The 13,116-nt window shown below is 34.9% G+C and overlaps 1 protein-coding gene across 1 annotated transcript in view; it reads left to right on the top strand.

Annotated features, from left to right (window-relative positions):
- The window catches only part of DIAPH2 (diaphanous related formin 2), a 263,767-nt gene that overhangs the window by 249,160 nt on the left and 1,491 nt on the right, over positions 1-13,116 (top strand). The gene's annotated exons all lie outside the window — the stretch shown is intronic.

Below are 13,116 nucleotides of genomic sequence, written 5' to 3' on the forward strand. Positions count from 1 at the left end.
TTCTCCCCCCCCCCCCCCCCAAGATACGGAGCAGCATGGGGAATGGTGGGATGCTTAACTAATGTTGTGGATACCAATCAAAATTTTTGGAGGAAAGGCTATATAGCCATGTTCTGAAAATGCTGAGAGGGAAAAGTGGGTAAAAATTAAGCTGATTCACCTACAAATTAAAGCAAAACCAGGTGTGTGGGTAGAGTCGGTTCAGTGTGGAGTTGTTGTTGATGGAGGACTCCAAAAAGATTTGAAGAGTGTGTGTAATAGTTATGTTTTATGTTCTGTGATGAAAAAGGCTGAGAATAGGAGAGGAGCTTGAAGGAAACAGTAAGAGAAATGAGGCTTACCTTGTCATTCCTACTAATGAAGCAAGGGAAAGCATTTGAGATACTTTTTTTTTTTCTTTCCTTTTTCTTTCGGTCTTCACTGCTGGAACCAAGAAAGTACAGTCATGGGAAATCATGTTCTCCTGTAATGTAATCAGGTGGGGGAACATACTTAACCAGTCCTTTGCTGCATGTTGTGCTTCAGATTCTTGCTGATAGAAGCATAAATAAATGACAAAAGCATCTAGTGACTTTATTAGCTAAACAAAAAGGTGAAATACAGGATACCTTATGGTTGTCGTTGTTTCCTAGAATTTGTGCTATCTGGCTTGTGCAAGAGTTGAGAAAGTGCAGATGATTTTCTATTCCTGCTCTAAATAGATCTGCTCAGTAGTTCTCAGTTCCCCTGTTCACAGTTATATATGCAGCTCATTTTCAATTATCGGTGCAGAAGTTGGAGTATGGTATCAGTGTTATCTCAAAGAGAATTTTAACGTAGTGTAAGTTTAGTATGTCAGGAAAGAATAACTGATAGATAATGTATTAAGGAAATGAATAACTGAAGAGGTCTGAGAACACAGGAAGATGGTGAGCAATTGATAGGAAGTCGTTTAACTTTAGAAACAATGCAGTAACCAAGTGAGACTTAAAAGCGTAGAACAGCAGTTCTCACTGCTCAGTGGATCTGGAGAAGCGTATTTTTCCAACACAGTATAGCTGGAGTTCTTCAGTAAGCAAGAGGGTCAGTAAAGCTGCAGAGCAGCCAGACTGCATGGCAGAAGTCAGCAAACAGGTAGGTGTCCATAAACAGCAGTCCTATATTATCTTAATTAAGATTAGGTAACTAAGTAAACTCGTTTAACACCAAAAGGGGCAGAGAGGAATCTGTTTATATTTACGTAAGATCTCCAGGAGAAAAGACTATAGACTATTGCCAGAAACTTTTTGGATGAGTATGTTACTTAAAAGAAGGTGGTCATGCCTGATGTTATGAAGGAAGGACTAATTTTCTGGTGTAGTCAGCACATTACTATCATTTTGCTTTCATAGCATTCATGTATGTAAAAATGTTTTTATTCATAGTATGAATGTTGGCATTAGCGTTTGGATATAGTTGTTTTTGAATCAAAATAATAGTTAAAAACTCATGGGAAAATTCTTCTCGTTTGACTCATTCATCTGTTACCTAGCTTTGAATTGTAGTGTAAGTTAATTTCAACTAAAAGTGCTTAAAAGACAACATACAAACATTTAACAGAATATTTAAAAAAAAAAGTGTAAGCAATATTAGGATTGTATCACTACCTGACAAAGCCAATGACAACCAACGTTAACCTTGGCATTGCTTGCTCTGGAGCTCTTTTTGTAAGTGGTAAGTAATTTCATAGAAGTTTGTAGTTCTGGTATTGAGAGGTTGAAAGATGCCAATTAGTTTTCCATTTTTGACATTTGTCCAGAGAGTGCAACACTTGTGGGTTGTAATAAGGTATCGTCTGTTAATTGGTGACCTCAAGAGCATTTTTGGTAGAAATAGTGGGATGAAGAAATCTCAGTCAGTTAGAAGAGCTTAACTTCTTAGCTCTATATTGTTTATTTTTCTTTTAAAATAAAGTAAAATTTGTGTTTAAAACTTACAGAACTTGCATTGAGAACTTGCTACATATTCTTGTTACTATTAGGATGTGTTCTTTAGTGTCTCAAGCCAGACCTGGTCTTGCTTTTAATACAGATGATAACTTTTTTTTTTTAGGGCCCTCTTCATAATGCATAGTACAGGCTATCAGCACTGTCACAGCTCATTGTTTAGTAAAGGAAGGGTTTGTAGTTATGCATCTGGGAAAGGTAGAAAAGCTTGACCTCAGAAAGAAGTTATCATGTGTCTATAGGTATTTTGCTTCTGGAACAATTGTATCCGTATTTACATAATTGTATTTTTTTTCTAAATAGGGATTCATTTAGGTAGTCAGACTCATTTGGAAGTAATATTTTGGTGTATGGTCTTAAAAAGCCCTAGAGTTTTTAAGCCTGTTTTGAAAAAGCAGACAATAATAGTACACCTAAACATCGTTGTCCCCTTAGTCTTTGCAAAAGGGGTGTTTAAGGCAGTCCTAAAATACTTGCAGGTTCTTAGGAACCACCTGAATAACAGATGCATGTGCTGTAATCCCACACTACCTCTGCCCTTCTTCCTTTGAGGTCCTTGCTATTATGTCAGAAGGAGCTGTATTGATGGGGAAGGGATACATTGGCAGATTTTGCAAGCAAAATAGATCAGGATTATGAGGTGATCAGGGGTTGATTTTTGTGTTCCGTTAATCTGAGAGTTGTTACTGAAAATAGCACAGGAAGCCTTAAAGAATGACACTCCTCACATACAAGTATCAATAAACAGAAACTGTTTTGAGCTCTTTAATGAAAACTTGTTGCCCTCTCACAGCATGAACTGCTTCTATACTTTTATTCTTTATATGAACATAAAGGGTCAAATTCTACCTTATGTGAGCACCGAGGTCTCACATTGATTATGAAGGAATTGTCTGTGCTCAGCCAAGAAAGAAATTCAACTCCTAAGTTCCTAAAAGTTATTATATTTTACCTCAGTCTGCCATGTATAGTCTAAATTACTTTCTTGTATGAATTATTTTCATAAGCAACAGTTTCACTTTCACATAACCTGCATATGCCTTTGTTGCAAATAATTTATAGTAAAAGTTACATGCAGTATCTAGTTATTCTCAGTTGGGGTGTGTAGAGAAGTAACAGGTAGTGATGAGATCATCTTGCCAGGCTCAGACAGGAGCTTTTCTTTAATGTTACACGATGAAGGTGCAGATGGGCACAGAAGACTACAGCCTGTGCCAGCCAGTCATACAGGAGTGATGTAGTTTTAAGTTTTCTCATAGCATATTCAATTCCATTTAAATATTGCAAAATGCTGAATGGTAAATGTTAACCTAGCCATGAATAAAAAATGCTGATATTTTATTTAATCAGAAAATAATTATGGATAGTCTGCCTTTATGGTATTATTTAAAATATTTCATTTTACATGTAGACTACAAGTTATTGCGGAGTTATTTTTTTATATAAAGAGAATTTGTTTCTGATGAATAAAAAAATACAGAAGACAGACTTTTGCAGGCTACAAAGAAAACTGTTTGCTTTTTGACAAGGGCTGTCAATTGTCTGGGTATGGAGAAAAACTATGGTAGTCAGTTTACATGAAACAGCAGGAAATACTTGCTTTTCAGGAGTGTCATCCAACTCCTGTTCTGAAAGAAATTCCTTTACAGAAAAGAGAGCTTTCTCTTTTTTCCCTGTCTTTGAGTTCATTACTTTCATATTCTATGCAAAGAATAAAGCATCTATGCATGGGAGATGTGACTTCCAGTATTTAAACTGCTAACTGATAAAAATGAGAAGTGGAGGTGGGGGTGATCCTACTGAGGCAAATGCGTTCTTACACCACTCTTTAATAAAATATTGTAAGGAATAGCTAGAAAGCTTCCCCTTTGACTTTCATCTGGCAGGTTTTGATTGTAACTTTGTAAAGGAATTGGTATTGACTTCTATCAGGCAGTTAAGGAGAAGAGGTGAAGAGCCTTCTCTCTTGACTTTCTGTATGTTTTGTCAAATCTAATACTTCCATTTGAAGTGCGAAGTGAAGGCTGATGTCAAGAAATGCCTTCAGCACAAGCTGGTGCTGGTCTCTTGTGACTTTCTTCTTTCTTAAAAGTATCAGATTAGATTGTAAAATGATGGCAATCTAGCTGGACATAAACACGTTTATTGCAGGCTCAGCAGCCATTACATATCATTAGTGAAAGGAGGCAAGGGGCAAGGGGACCACGTTGATGTCAGTTTGATTCTTTTTAAGGACAAATGCATTTGGATGAGAAGATGCTAACTTTATGGCTGCTTGTATACTTGAAGTTCAGAACCTATTACTGTCTTTATTTCTTTGTCCTGTTCGTAACCTTACAGTCAACTTACTTTCAAAGCAAATACAAATTGTAGGAGCAGTAGTGTTAGTAGGGGAGCTGGGAATAGGACATTTTGGAAGCCATTTTAAATTAAATTATTTATTAAGAGTATGGTTTATTACCATCAGACCAAATCTGTTCAAAATGTGGATACATATTTTTGCAATGTCACACACTTTTCCTTAAGGGTACAATAGTAGGTACAATTAAAATAGGGAAACACATCTTTTACATCAGCAAATATGTCCTCTCTGACATGAAATGGATCTAATTTTACTTTTGGACAACTGCTAAAAGTGTGTGTGTAGTCATGAAAGGAGAGACACATTCTCTGTGTTTTGAGGTTTGGGTTTTTTCCTTACGGAAGCAGACCTAGTTTACTCTCTGAAATTTGTTTCGCCCTTCTGATTCATAAGATTTACCTTTTGCACTGTACATGAGATGCAATAAAGGTTACAAATTAGAAGTTCAAGGGAAAATATCTGAATAAATGTCATTTTATTGCAGTGGATCTCTTTTTCTGTTTCTTTGTTACTGTTACTTAGACCTGACCTTCTTCCAGGATTTGACACATGACATCACGTATCTTGTTCTTTTTTTGTGTTATTTTATGAAGTACTTTCAGTCGTCTCATTTGGTTTAAAACAAATCATACATTCATGTCCTAAATGTTTCACTAGTCAGAATAATTAAGTTGATCAGGTCTGGGAGCATTGGAAGGAAAATAATAGGGTCATTGAAGCATTCAAGCTCTAATGGGAACCTGAGTTCATTCAGATATCAAATCTAATAATTGCTTTACACCTGTATACGCACTCCCAGTGAGCAAGTTCACATTAAAGGTTTAGTGGTACACTTTCAATACTCTGTTTCAAGGGAATTTTAGTACTGTTTTTAAAAGACTACGTTGTTTTGACTTTTTTCAACTTTGTTGTTGGTGGTTTTGTGTACCAGTTGTAGTTTAGCTGATTACTCATCTTTATGTGCTGGAAAATATTTTAGCATGAGAATTTCATACTAGAGGTATGATATGAGTGATGTATTACAAATCACATTTAATCACAACCAGAAAAATATGAAGACTATCGTCTGAGTTTCACTGCTTTGAAACAACTTATTAGCCAAGTTAAAACTTACTGTATACAATTTAACAGTATTCAAAGTCTGAAACTGAGTTTATACATGATTGTGTTTGTAGCACAGCATAAGGATTGTAGGGATACTGATAGCCATGATTGCCGCTTGAAAAAGGCAATTTCATAAGGATGAGGAAAAATCAGCATTATTTTATGAGATTGTATGAGAAATGAAGTAATAATTATAACTTCTCAGTTTAACTAAATTCTGTGGCAAATCTCCATGAATGCCGGTGGTACAGGCTGGGGCAGAACAGAAATTCAAGTAAATTTTATCACAAACAAGAATAAAAAAATACTGACTAGGAAAATGACAGCTATTCATAGGAGGTTTCAGTAAATTCCAGACTCAAATGCTGGTCACAGTGCTGCTTGTTACTGGAGAGGATTTGAACCGATGCAATCGTTCCTCTTCATCTTCTTTTTATTTTACCACCTTTATAAGTTCAGTTCTCAGCTGAGAATTCAAACTGAAAAAGAAATGGAAAATGGCTGTATATGTGCCTGCATTGCACTGACATGAAGGCCTATTTTCCTCTGTAATTTTAAAGGCCAATTACCCTTGGAGGAAAGGAGAAAAATAGATTGATTTGTCTTGTAACCCCTGAGGCAGCTATGTGTTGTCTCAAACTACGGCTTTTCCATTGCAACTCTTGTGGAAGAGCTTTCAATGCATATCCCAAGTGGTACTATTGACAAAGAAAGCAAAGTCAAATTAAAATATTAAATAGATCATTTAAAGGTTTGAGGAACCTTAGCTTATTGGGCCAATTCTTTTTTTTTTTTTAAATCTTTAAGGCCTGGAGTAAGCAATAGTAAAATTTATTTTAAACTGATTACTTGAAATAGGGTTTACAAATCCTTTTTTATTCTATAAATACTTAACTTTCTTAGATTTTCTTCAGCTCTAAATAGGATAAGTATTTATTTGCTTAATGGAATTGTGATACAGATGGACAACATCCTAGATTTTGGTTGCAAAAGTGTTACTTTTATTGTGTTCCTGTACTGTATTGACTGTGGTCACAGCTGGATTGCGCTGAGCTGGTAAATGTCATCACACATGCCATTTAACATTAAAACTTCTCACATTATTCATTTTTAAAGCATTTTTATGTATAACACATAGAACATAAATAAATGTTTTTTCTACTGATGTTCTGCATTTTCATACAACTCAAAGGCTACAATCAACGGTGCCCTGCAAGCTAGGTCTGAGTGGCAGCAGTAAGATTAGAGACATGTCTTTGTTCCCTTTTAATCTGAGTGAAACCCCTTTGTGTCAGGACTTAAATCTTTTAGCTCTCTGTATTTTAGACCTGGCTCTGTACTACAGTGCTTCTGGATATTAACAACTTTTATTTAGCAAGCTAAAAAGAATCCAAACATCCACATATGTTCTCAATGAGAAATTGTGCACATAGGCTGGTCTGGGAACCTTCTTAAAACGAGGGTACTGTGTGTTACCTAAATTGCTAACACTTTTGAAGCAAATATTTTAAAACGGCATACATATTTATCTACAAATCTATCTTACCTTAAGGCTTACTATGTTGAGATGGTAATTTTTGCACTCCTGACTTCTGCAGATAACTCGGGAGCTGTGTGTGTTTGCTTTTTTCTGAGGAGGCACCATTCAGTCTTGAGACATGTCCTTTTAAGTCTGTTACAGTTGTCCTTAATGCTTTTTCTTCCTATCCTAGAAATCATCTTAATAGCTACATAAACCCCTTTTCTTCCTCTTTATTTCTTCTAACACCTTTTCTTATTCTTCAGCACCTTTTCTTACGTATCAATATATTGGTAAACATCCCACTAACCAGGTCAAGAACATAATTTTTAAATTATTATAAGATCAACACGATACCTTTATAATTAACGTGTTTGGGCTGTTTATATGTGCTATCTGGTTTTGAGGGCTTTAAAAAACAAACAAACAAAAAACCCCCTGCTATTTCTTTGGCCTAAGGGTAAGTTTTTTTTTCTCCATCATAACAACATATACTGTGTATATGCTCAGGTTATCACTCAGCTTTCACATGGAAGTCTGGGGTTGGACCTAAACCAAAATAAAACGGGCTTTATAGAATTTGACCTCGCAGCTACAGGGTTTGCTTGAAATCTCAATGTTTTCTTTGAAATTGATGCTAAAATAACCATTTTAGTTGTCATTTAAGTTTGTCAAGAATTTGAGGTTCTGTTTAGGAAAAAAAAGCTGAGAACAGGGATGTCGTATCATTTGATCTTTTCTCATTTTTAGTTACAAAAATATCAAATCCGAATGAATGTAAAATGACCCAGTGTGATGGTTATAAAGAGTCTAGTTCAGATTTTGCCAGGCATGTGTAGGGTGCCTGTTGAGGTTGAAATAAGTGTGTTTAAAATACTAAAAGATTAAAAGAAAACATATTAACTGCACAGTTCCCTTAACCCAGTTAGAAAACTTTTATTTGCTTGTTTCATCTATTTGCAATAAAGTTCTTTCGGAAAGTGCTGTCTGTTTCAGAGAGTTCTTTCTGAGGTGTTATTTTGGCTGCATTTCTCCCATAACTGATTTTTACCTCACTGCTATTTTTTTTATATAAGCCACACATTTTGAAGGATCAATTTGAAATCAAACCTCACAGAGATGGACTGAATCTTAACGGAATTGAGGTTAGGAGAGCCATTTTCTCTCAAGGTGCTGTTTCTCAAAAGGATTTTGTTCTAGACACTTGACAACAGTTTTGAAGCTCTTAATTTCCTTGACTAGCTTATTTCTCAGTTGGTATTCTCTAATAATATCATAGGTACAGGCCAGGCAATATAGAGAACAGTGTTCAGCTGTAGCTGTTAAAGAGGTGCTGGAGATTGATGGGCTTCCCTGCTGTCTTACAATATATATATCGATTCTGCTTCTGTCTTATGTTCTATCAATTCCAATTTCCAAAAAGATTTACCTTTCATTGTTGGTAAGCTAAGCTGATGAAGGTGCATGCAGTCAATAAAGAAAAATAACAAAGTTAATTCTTGTCATGGGTTGCTCTTTAAAGCAATTGATAATATGCTGTTACATCAAATGACAGCGTAACTTGGCTTCAGCTTTCCCTATGCATAGATGGTTCAAGGAGAAAACTAGAGGCTACCCAAGCTACAGTGATTTAAATGTATTCTAACTTGTCCCAGTTTTAATCAATGACACTATATAGAACATACATGGTTATCTCTGTCAGAAAAAAAAGTGACACTTGTAAAGTGCAATTCAGATTTCCACCTTTTTCTAAAGAAGAAATGCTGATGTCATCAATATCACAGATGCAGTGTTTGTTCCTTGGAATTATCATCTGTTGTGACAGTTTATCCATTTAAAACATTCTTAAATGATGAGCTTACTTTTTCTGTAATCATTCCGCACTTAAAGGAAATTATCTCTCTCTTCTGATCGTTTTCCATGTTATACATGTTTGAGGTGCTTGCTGAAGTATCTGGGACTGTATGAGTATTTTCCCTTGGGTTGCTCATGAAAACAAGATGTGTTTCAGTAGGATTTCCCATCGAACAAAATTGTACATGAATGAATAAATAAATATTTGATGTAAATGCTTTTATTGATTCCAAAAGGCATAGGCCATACAAATTCCCTTATAACATGCATTTCTGCATCTTTTGCATAGTCAAAATTATTTCAAAAAGATGACATTTTAAATATTTTATTCATTGCTGAGTGTTCTACCTTCTTCATATGGTCATTTTCAAGTCAACTCAATCTGATACCTTCTTTGAGCATTAAACACCTTTTGTTATTGTCAGCTATGGGAAGGTTAATTCTTTCACCTTGGGGTGGTTCGTCAGGAGGGGAAAAAAAGTTTAAAAAAAAAAAAGAATAAAAAAATGAAAAAAGATGTAGTGATTGTGCAAATTAACGGTGTGAGCTTTTTAAATAAATCGGCATTTCAGAGTTCTCCTTACTGAGGCTCATGCCCTCCAGCGTGTGCTCCAGCACAACAGTTGCTAGCTGAGCGCCCAATGCTGTACACTACCCCTCTTCCAGATTCAACACTTTGGCACTATTTTAAGCTCTTATTAATGTGATTAACATAGCATTTATTAATTAACTAAGACATTCTTTAAAATACGTGTTGTTCAGGTATGAGGGTCCTGTGACCACTGTCTTTGAAGACGGCAAAATAGTTCTGGTAGTACTCATTCATGAAAACCCCAGTATTTTTTTTTTAGCCCGTTTTCCTACAACATTTAGGTGCTTCGTGTTCTGCATACAGATTAATGTTTCAACCTTTTGTTTTAAAAAAAGGGCAAAAAGTAGGTGTCTGCACCAGTCATGTTTGGTTGTTGGTTTTGTGGGGTTTTTGTGTGGTTTTGGGTGATTGTTCTTGGTGGGTTTTTAATGCTAATCTAGGGGTGCTGTAGTTATTTACATTTGGGAGGAACTTAGTCTCCTGATGAGCACTCTAAGAAAGTCTGCAAGGAAACAAGATTTCAAAATCGGTCTAGTGTTTGAATTGACTGCTGTAATTAAGGCACAAAGAAACACTTTTAATGCTTTAACTGACTGGGAAAAAAATAGTTAATCCTGGGGAGTTAGTCAACTAAGGTACCAAGCCCAAGGTAACAATTTATAATACATTTATAATTTTCATATAAGGCATGTCAAAGAGAACATTTTTTGTGGTTGTTACAGGAAATACAAATTCCAATTGAGTACCTTTGAGGTATGGTTTTGTACAGTCTGTCTTTTTCTATTATCAGATATCTCAGTCTCATGACTAGTCCATGCAATTGCACAATATTTATATTATTACTAGCATTGATTGCTCATAAAAAGTAAGGTTTATAATTAGGAGAGCAGAAAGTTACTACCTGGAAGAGTGGATAAGAAGAAAGCGAAATGGAAAAGTCTCTTAATCTTAGTATTGAAGTTCTGCAAAATATCTTTTATTTTTCTTCTAATATAACTGAGTTTTATGCTGATAACAAGCTACTGAGTAAATTAATCTGTTGCAGCTATTGAGACTTCTCTTTTAATAACAGAACTAATGAAGGAGCATTAAGGAAACAAAAAATACATTTTGCAGAGTATAGTTCTTGCAAAAATGTTTTCATCTCCCTTACCAATGTGGTTTTAATTGATTGTAATTTCTAATGCTTTATACGTACAGAGTATAAGGGAGAACTCTTAAGGGTGAAGTTGTCAAATTCCATAAAATTAAAATACATTATCTAAAAATCACTGTTTAGAATTTTTTTGTTGTCTCCATGGCATATATTTATTGTACTTATACACTAACCTTATTGTGGTTTTGCTTTTTTTTTTTTACATCAGTAGATTCATATTATGTGGTGAATGATGTGTTTGTATCAAAAGCACTTCTACAAATATCTTGTATGTTGTAGATATTATTTATTCCCATCTCGGTACTATATTGAGTGCAAAAAGACTTGAGCAAGTAATTGTTACTATAAAAAAGTCCATGTGTTTCTTCCAGCGGAGTTGTAAAGTTTGCATGGTCAAGATTATGTTCCAGTATTATATATACTAAAAAGGAACTACTGATTTGATTTCTCAGTATTTAATTGTATATTTACTTCATTTGAATTTGATCCAGCTAGCTAAAATATGATTATTTTATGATATAAAAATATGCTTTGTTTTCCCTTTTAATCCTTCATTGCTCTACCTTTTTTTGCTCTGTAATATGAGCATTGCGGATGCTTCTTAATTGGCCTACTTTAAAAAGAGATGGACTTCTGACATTAAAGTAAGAAACAAAGTTTTCATCTGCATAGGTAGATGGGTTACCCAGAAGGCGACTGATAACACAAAGAAACTATTATCGTGTTTTCTAGTCATTTTTACATGCTTCTAAAGTGTACACCTGAGCCTTTTGGCAATGATTTTTGGCTTAATTATAAATACTTTTAGATTACTGCTACTGCCTTTTATTACTCCCTCCCCACCCCACTCCTCACAATACAAGTGAATAGTTTTAGCATTTATGGATGTTATACGTAGTTTTATGTTAGAATAGCCGTAGTCATGTTTATAAGTCAGTCTTGCTTTGTGTTGTATTCAATATGGTCTGTAACATAAAAAAAAGTAAATACAGCTGTTGGAGATAACTGAATGTGTATGTTGAAAGTGTTATAAATGTCATGATTTTTTTAAAATTTTTGCTTGAGTCACTGAAATACCAGCCCAATCCAGTTTCAGATCCTAATATGAAACCCTTTGTTTTAACCTAACGAACATGTTTATACATATACAAGCACATTTTACATCTAGTGAAGAAATGAGTCATTTCTTTATGTGTATGTATATATGTATGTACACATATTAATGCTTCTTTTTGAAACCAGGTGTAAATATGCACACACACACAAAGTTGCTTGCAGATTCACTGTTGAATAAAATAGGTCTCTTTGTAAAGAACAAGAAATACTTTATATTAACCCCAAAATTTTCAGATATGTTAAAGCTTTCATGTTGATAGTAACTAAATCTAATCCTCCCATCCCTTTTTTATAATGAGCTGAAAATTCTATCAAAGTGTAATTTATATCCTACTTGCTTTTGTTTTAGTGAGAATCACTATGAAGCGCTCTACGATTTGCAGAAAATCTCTTGCAAATGCTGACATTGTTTCTTATTGGTAATAACTGAATCACTGTATCCCAGTTTCCTGATTAGAACCTTGTGGTTCTTTCCAGTCTCTCTTGAATCTTTCAGATTTTGTATCCCTATCTCTAGAAAATATAATTACTTCAATTTAAAAACTGGAAGTAATTTAAAAGAATAGATTACTTTTAATAATTGGGAAAATACTTCGTTTGTCATCAGCTGAAGAAGGAAATGATAATGCTTCTGTTTTTTTACAATTTTGTTTGTGTTTTATTTAAGTCCCAGCTCAGTTGTGCAACTACAGGAGAATCTGAACTGTCATTTGCAGAAAATGTTTGTCTCTACTGTGATGAAAAAAAAACAGAAAAGAGAAAAATTGAAAAAGCCCCCAAGTATGAAGAAATCAACTGTTCTTACACTCTCTTAATCTGTTTTTCAACCTGTACAGTTGACAATCTTGAAATTATATCAAGAAATAGTCTACTGGTGAAGGCACTTCCCCCTACTGAGAGCAAGTATCACTAGACTCTTTACTATTCACTGTTACAGAGGAACAGCAGCACATTTGAGTTGATGACTCTCCTTCTTGGGTTCTAGACAGCATTTTTGTGCTTTAATTTCCAGTGCCTAGTGACACTGCAACCAGTGTAGAGATTTATTCCCGGGGAAAACAGATTGACTTAGGGTAATTTGAATACTTTATGCATGGATAGATTCATTAGGAAAAGGAGGCAAGGCAGAACTATAAAAAGAACTAATAATCTTGCTAAAGGAGCCGTTAATTCCCTGTAGCATTGGAGACACTTTCATTGAACAGGGAAAAGGAAGGCTGACTTTGCAGAGCCCATGCGGTTTCCACAGGCATCCTCTGTTCTTTGTCCAGAAACAGATCGCAGAGATGACTTTCTTTGTCTTCTCCAGAATCTTATTTAATGTGCTTGGACCATTTCTGGCTTTGTTAGCTTAGAACAGAATCACAAAATGGCTGAGGTTGGAAGGTAATTCTGGAGGTCATCTTGTCCACCCCACCTGAATATGACATGAGAGAATAGAAAAGGCTA

The sequence above is a fragment of the Aptenodytes forsteri genome, unplaced genomic scaffold (assembly GCF_000699145.1).
Source record: "Aptenodytes forsteri isolate BGI_AS27 unplaced genomic scaffold, ASM69914v1 Scaffold371, whole genome shotgun sequence".
NCBI classification, from domain to species: Eukaryota; Metazoa; Chordata; class Aves; order Sphenisciformes; family Spheniscidae; genus Aptenodytes; species Aptenodytes forsteri.